Source organism: Populus trichocarpa, chromosome 14, assembly GCF_000002775.5.
Source record: "Populus trichocarpa isolate Nisqually-1 chromosome 14, P.trichocarpa_v4.1, whole genome shotgun sequence".
NCBI classification, from domain to species: domain Eukaryota; kingdom Viridiplantae; phylum Streptophyta; class Magnoliopsida; order Malpighiales; family Salicaceae; genus Populus; species Populus trichocarpa.
The window spans coordinates 14,977,178-14,983,933 of record NC_037298.2 but is presented as its reverse complement, the minus strand read 5'-3'; the positions used below and the strand labels follow the sequence as shown (position 1 = coordinate 14,983,933).

General features: G+C 36.6%; 1 pseudogene; it reads left to right on the top strand.

The window, feature by feature from the left end:
* The first annotated feature begins 348 nt into the window (after positions 1-348).
* Positions 349-5,036, top strand: LOC127904247 (uncharacterized; annotated as a pseudogene).
* Positions 5,037-6,756: the final 1,720 nt, after the last annotated feature.

The following is a 6,756-nucleotide window of genomic DNA, read 5'->3' as shown; positions in this document are numbered from 1 at the left end:
AACCGCTATCTTGGAAGAAGAAAATAAGCGAAAAAACAAAAGAGATAGAAATAGTTTAAACCAAGTAGAGGCGTTGTTGATGTCAAGAGGAAGATCAACGGAGCGTGGCTCTAATGGGAGTCAAATACAAGGGAGGTCCAAATCAAGAAGTAAGAAGACTGTGAAATGCTACAACCGTGGTAGAAAAAATCACTTCAAAAGGGATTGTTTGTTTAAAAAGGGTATAGAGAACACTGCAGAGTTATCATAACCTCAAGGATGTGTTGCAAGCACCTCAAAAGATGGGGAGGTTTTATATAGTGAAGCAACGACAATCTCTACTCATAGAAAAGTGTTTACTGAGGTGTCTGCCATAATTAGAAAGGAGGAGAACAAAGATGATGAAGGCTTGCACAAGTTCTTGATTAATACATTACTGCAGAGAAAGGTGATTGATTTAGAATGTGCACACAATTTTGGGATTGATTTTTCTGATTTGGAGGAAGAGCGCATGAAAACTGGTGCTGTGGATGAATTTCCCCTACAGGGAACATTCTTTCCAGAAAATCCAGCTATCACTGCATGTCAAAGTTTGCTTGACAAGAATAGAGATTCCTGGAAAATGTTGAACTTATCTAAAAATTTCTACCTACCTCCTTTGAATGATGAGGTCTTACGACATGCCATATTTGGTGGAGAAAATGGACCAGTTTCTGCTGTCAAAGGAACAGACTATGCCTTTGGTTTTCAATTTGGTGTATCTGATTATGATGATTCACAGAATGACACCAAACTGTTGGAAGTCTTGTTTCCTTTTCCCACTGTTCTTCCTTCTTTTCAGGTAATTCTTGATTGATTATCTCTTTAGAGAGAATTCCTGAAGAGTGCTTTGAGTTTTACATGTAATTTTGAAACAGGATGATAAACGTATGTCAGAGCTTTTGCCTTTCCAAAAAAATAGCACCCTTATTTCAAGAGTTCTTAGTTGGTTTCAAAGTGTTGAACCAAGAACAACTCCACTTCCAGTGGCTATTATACAGGAATGCCTAACTTTCTACATTAAGAAACAGGTAGCTTCTTGAACCCGTTCTATGGAACTTTGATTTCTTATTGTGCCAAGTTCGTTGTTGATGTACTCAAAATCTTTTAATTATTTTATGTCATAGGTGGATTATATTGGCGGGCTCATTTTGTCAAAATTAATGAATGAATGGAGATTGATGGATGAACTTGCAGTATTGCGTGCCATATACTTGTTAGGTTCAGGTATCTTCTAGGACTTAACCTCTCGGCTCTTGCTCACATTGGGTGCCAGGCATCTGAAGTTTTTCTAACGTGTTTGTTGATGTGTTGCTATCTTTAGGTGATTTACTGCAGCACTTTTTGACTGTGATTTTTGGTAAGCTGGACAAAGGAGAAACTTGGGATGATGATTTTGAGTTAAACACTATATTGCAGGTGATCCATTTAAATGATCCATCATGTCATAAAGAATGTTTGTAGTTCTACTATGATTATTATTTATGGAGATTTGTTGCTGTTTTTCTCTTGATATGGGGTTTTTGGCTGCAACACTAATTATATAGAACCCCTATTAGCAAGTATTCATGTTGTCCGTGTATTAAATTCTCTAGCTTTTTATAAATTTCCATTATTGACCACAGGAGTCCATTCGGAACTCCGCTGATGGCACACTGCTAAGTGCTCCAGATTCTTTGGTTGTTTCCATCACCAAGAATCATGGTTTTGACAGTGATGAGCTGCCTAATACACCTACCCTTTCCTCAACTCCTCGTTAAAGTCGTCTGCACAACTTTGGCATAGATGGCCTTGATTCACTGAAATTCACATACAAGGTCTGTTATGCAGTTGATTAGACTTGAATTATTCTTAAAAATCCAGGTACTCATGTTCAATGTGTGACAGGTCTCTTGGCCACTTGAACTTATTGCGAATACAGAGTCAATCAAGAAGTACAACCAAGTATGTCTCTTCACTTTGCTTCTATTGAAGTTTTCATCCAGTTTCCCTTTTCTTTTATTGATTGTCTGGTGGTGTAGGTAATGGGGTTCCTGTTGAAGGTGAAGCGTGCAAAATTTGCTCTAGATAAAGCTCGGAGATGGATGTGGAAGGTTCTTTTTTTATCATTATTTTTCTTACATGTTATCCTGGATATGGTTATTCATTTATTGATGAAAGCAGATAGCTCTAGTCTCCAGACAAGGAAATATATAGTTTCAAAGGCCATGAATACGATGTCATTGTTACTGTCTTACAACTGGGTTATTGTTCTGACCTTTTCCAGGGTAGAGGTAATGCGACAAATAGCCGCAAGCATCACTGGTTAGTGGAACAGAAACTCCTACATTTTGTGGATGCCTTTCACCAGTATGTCATGGACAGGGTGAGAATCTTCTCAATGCCTGGGTGAATTTACAATCATTAAACATGGAAAAGCATATTTGAAATTAGAACAGTTTGGGGTGTTGAGATGTTGACTGCCACACATGGTTACACTGTTAAATTTTGTTATTTCTCAAATTTTCTCATGAAGAGCTTTGTATTCTGCATCAGTCCAGGATTTGTGCTTCAAACTGAGACCTTGCAGTATCAGAACTACAGAAGCTTAAAATAAAATTTGTGAGGGATAGAACTATCTTCGGAGTCCCTTCCTAGGACATAGTTGGGAAGATAACTGGATGTGGGTGATGCCCCTTATTTTCTAATTGGAATTCGACATGCTGGCAGTTTTGTAATGTACTTTAATCATTGCTTCAGTTATGGGCCCGCGTCTGTATTTTGTGTTTTAGATGATAAAACTCAGTGTTGCTGCAATGATCTTGTCTTTATATTTTGGCATGACCATACATACAGACATAGCATTCTATGTATTGCTTTTTAATTTCTTCAGTTTATATGTTGGCTTATGCTGCACAGTCATATTAATTTAATACTGTATTTTTCATTTGGCCAACTCAAAGATAGTTTTTGCCTTACTTCAGATTGGTTCTGTAAGTTTTCTGCTACCATTTTTTTCTTATCAACTCCTGGGACTGGAAGGTGTTAGGAGACCATGTGGGAAATAAAAAAAGAAGTATTATTTACTCAGTGGCATTTTGTATTGTTTAAAGAAGATGTTCAGATGGCTTAAACTCATCACATGGTTTGCATTCTCCTTTGGCATTCGAGATTCAAAGTGGTGTTCATTGTACTCTATCGAAGTCTTTATTTGATGTTGAAATGACAATACTCAAGTATCATAGGAAATAACTGCATTACATACACATCATGCATTTCAGTGAGGGGCTCATTGAAGTGCTCGTTTATTGAGAGCTGTTGATTGATTATGCTTAAACCTTTTCTGCATTGAAGTTTAGAAAAGGTCTCTGATTAGGATTTAGTTTGCAGGTATATCACAGCGCATGGCGTGAACTCTGTGAAGGTATGGCAGTAGCTGGGTCTCTGGATGAAGTCATTGAAGTACATGAGGCCTATTTACTATCAATTCAGCGACAGTGCTTCGTGGTTCCAGATAAGCTGGTGTTTAATTTATCTCTCTTCCTTTTCGAGTTTGCAATCTATTCACATGCTTGGACCTTCTTTTAAGTCAGTTATCATTGTGAAGAAGGCTAGTGTAGTCGATGGTGTGTTCATTTATGATATAATGGAAAAGGAATTACTAGTTTTCAACTTCTCTTCTTGTTCTCCGTCTTACATCTAATTGTAAAATATGCATAGTAGACAGCACATCACTGCCTCTCCAGATTTCAGTTCCCAAATTTTAGCAGAGAAAAAATAATAGTTCAAAGGTCATATGCTGATATGGGACAGGGTAGTAGTAAAGATATAAAGAAAAATAGAGCAGATAAAAAAATAAAAAAAGGTTAGTCCCTATAGGAGAGGGATAAACTGAGAAGAAATAGAGAAGAGAAAGTCGGATAATATTGTTAAATTCAATTAACAATAGTCTGCGTAAATTATAGAAAAGATGCCCTTAAATAGGCACCAAAACCCTAATAGCATCCTTTTTAAAAAGAAAGTCAATAACAGAAATTAAGAGGAAGTCCCAACCGACATAAACAGCTAAAATAAAAAAGTATTAAAACATCCTTTTCCGCAAAACTGGTTCTCCATCACACGCATTTCCATATCTTCTAACCATGTTTTATATATATATATATATATATAAACTTACTGTTTTCTTTTGCACTCAGTGGGCCTTGATTGCTAGCCGAATCAACAGCATCCTTGGACTGGCTCTGGATTTCTACTCCATACAGCAGACATTAAGTAGCAGTGGAGCAGCTTCTGCAATGAAGGCTAGATGTGAAATGGAAGTGGAACGGATTGAAAAACAATTTGATGATTGCATTGCTTTTCTCCTCAGAGTATTTTTCTTATTCTCTGCCTTTTTTTTATCAAATATCTTTATCTGACTGCTATTCTATAGATCCTTCTGCTATTCTTTTCCTATTCGTATCTCACTTATGGTTGCTACAAGTATGGCACGTGTGTGCATATGTGCCATAGATGTATGCTTTCATGTATCTAGTTCCATACTTGAGGTTATGAGAGAAGACAATGTTTGTTTAATTTTTCTTGAAGATGAAAATGTGAAAATAAGAGCTGTTTTCTGACCGTGCAGGTCTTATCTTTGAAACTCAATGTGGGTAACTTCCCTCATTTGGCTGATTTGGTTACCAGAATTAACTACAACCATTTCTACATGTCTGATAATGGAAACTTGATGACTGCCACTGGCTCTGAGATAGTGACTTCAAGACTTGGGAAGACCTTCGGATGAAATTAGGTTGGGATTGATTCAGATTGCAGATGCTTCTACCATGGGATGTGATGTGTGAATGTATGCATTTGTGTAAATAATGTGAAAATAACTTTAAATACAACTATAAAAGTATACAGTGTCTTCGGTGTTCCCAAAAACGCAAGGTAGGTTATCTAATGTAAAAGCCTGAATTTATGTTCCAGATCCTGGTTTACAACAGTGTATTTCTATATATTATGAAAATGGGTGAATTTTATTTGCCTCCCCTGAAGTTAGGTTTTACTAAAACAGTACTGAACAGTTTCAGCAATCTCTCAACCTTATAGTTTTATTTGTATTTAAATTGAAACTTGGTGTGAAATTCAGTGCAGCAAAAAACCAGATTACAATTGCATTATGCTCATGTGAATATACCGCCCCCTAGAGCCTAGGGTTATTGCCAAGATAAGCTCCCTCCCTCCAAAGACAACAGGCTAATTAAAAAAATAAAAATTGAAACAATACGAGTTTAATTGAAATGTAAATTATTAAAATGTATCCATACTATTAAATTGAAATAAAAGTATGCAATTAAGCTCCCTCCCTCCAAAGACAACAGCCTAGATGTTGGGTGTGTCCAATTAGAAGGAAGGCAGATGTGCTAGCAGTCTTCAAAACCTTCAAAGCGCGAGTAGAACTTGAATCTGAAAAGAAGATCAAGTGTTTGAGGATTGATAATTGAGAAGAATATACCAGTGATGAATTTGATAACTTATGTTAACATGAAGGTATCAAAAGGCAGTTCATAATAGCATACACTCCATAACAAAATGGAGTGGCAGAGCGGATGAACATAACTCTATTAGAAAGAACAAGAGCAATGTTGAAGGCTACAGGTCTAGGAAAGCCATTCTGGGCAGAAGCAGTCAAAATCGCCTGTTATGTGATAAATCGATCTTTATCAACTGCAATTGAGCTGAAGACACCAATGGAGATGTGGACTGGAAAGGTAGCTTATTATTCTCGATTGCATATATTTGGAAGTCCTGTGTACGTGATGTACAATACTCAATAATTTAGCAAGCTAGATTCAAAATCCATAAAATATGTATTCTTAGGATATGCTAATGGAGTGAAGGGGTATTGCTTGTGGGATCCCACTGCCTATAAGTTAATCATCATTAGAGATGTCATATTTATAGAAGATAAAATGCAATTGGAAAAAAATAATAGCATTTTAAAGGAGGCTACAGTAGTCCAGATAGTAAACACTCAGAATCATACTTCTTCTGAAGCTACACTAGAGCATGAAGAACAAGAACAGATAGAGTCTGAAACTCCTGAAGTTCGACGGTCAACTCGTTAAAGAAGACCATCGGCTTGACACAGAATATGTTACTAGGAGCAACATTGCATATTGTATTCTAACAGAGGATAGAGAGCCATCAACTTTTCATTAGGCTATAAAAAGCACAGATGTATCTATATGGATGACAACAATGCAAAAAGAGATTGAAACTCTACACAAGAGGATAACACTTGGGATATTGTTCCGCTACCACGAGGAAGGAAGGCCATTAGCAACAAATGGGTTTACAAGATAAAGTGTGATGATAATGATCAAGTGGAGCGGTATCGTGCAAGATTGGTGGTGAAAGAATATGCTCAGAAAGAAGGAATAGAGTCCAATGAAATATTTTCCCTGGTTGTATAACTTACTACAATCAGAGTAGTCTTGGTGATATGTGCTATATTTGAACTTCACTTAGAGTAGTTAGATGTGAAAACTGCATTTCTTCATGAAGAACTTGAAGAAGAAATTTATATGCTCCAATCAGAAGGTTTTGCTGAAAAAGGTAAGGAGAATTTAGTTTGTAGGTTGAACAAATCTCTATATGGTCTCAAACAGGGGTCGAGATGTTGGTACAAGAGATTTGATTCCTTCATAATCTGTCTTGGGTACAATGTATTACAAGAAGTTTGAAGAAGATAATGATTTCATCATTCTGTTG